Genomic DNA, 723 nt, shown 5'->3' with positions numbered 1-723 from the left:
TGGAATTGGTAAAATTTGAGCCCAGGAAAGGTGGTTTGATTATGACACAAGACTGTCTCAGTCTATTTAACCCTTAGGACCACAATGCGAGGAGAGTATAATGAATCACATTTTATAGATGCAGAAACTGAGGCTCAAAGCTACTTGACATCTGTGTCGTAGACCCGGCAGACTCCACTTCTTTGCTACACTCCCTGGACAATGTGTCAGAAATTCTTTTTTTTTTTTTTTCTTGCATCAGATGGGTAATGTGCTGATGTCATAACAAGGTTTGAGGAAGGTACATCTCACACAACAGAATGAACAGCCAATCATCACGCTTACGAACTACAGAAGGATCTGTGTCAGGAATTCTTGGTCTAGGGTTGTGCTACTCCATCTGGTCACACGTGGCTATTAAGCATTTAAAAGGTGGTTAGTGTGACCAGGGAACTGAATTTTTTCATTTCATTGAATTTTAATTTTAAAACAGGTAAAAAAATTTTCCATTATATATAGCTTAATTGTTTTGGTAGGACAACATTTCACTTTAACCATTGACAATTTAGCTTCCATGCTGATTTATGTCCAAACTAAATGTAAAATACACACCAGATTTTGAAGACATTAGTATGAAAAAAATTTAGATGATCTCATTAATAATTTGTAATTGTCTGTTGCTATAACATGCTAGATATATTGGATTAAATAGAATATATTAACAAAATAATTCCACCTGTTTCT

At 34.9% G+C, this 723-nt stretch overlaps 1 non-coding gene across 1 annotated transcript; it reads right to left on the bottom strand.

The window, feature by feature from the left end:
- Positions 1 to 235: 235 nt before the first annotated feature.
- LOC112471378 lies at positions 236 to 339 on the bottom strand. The gene has a single exon (XR_003043278.1). It is a non-coding gene; the product is annotated as a small nucleolar RNA U13 (small nucleolar RNA).
- Positions 340 to 723: the final 384 nt, after the last annotated feature.

The sequence above is a fragment of the Pteropus alecto genome, unplaced genomic scaffold, assembly GCF_000325575.1.
Source record: "Pteropus alecto unplaced genomic scaffold, ASM32557v1 scaffold45, whole genome shotgun sequence".
NCBI lineage: Eukaryota > Metazoa > Chordata > Mammalia > Chiroptera > Pteropodidae > Pteropus > Pteropus alecto.
Note: the sequence above shows the minus strand (reverse complement) of the source record. Positions and strands in the feature narration are given on the sequence as shown.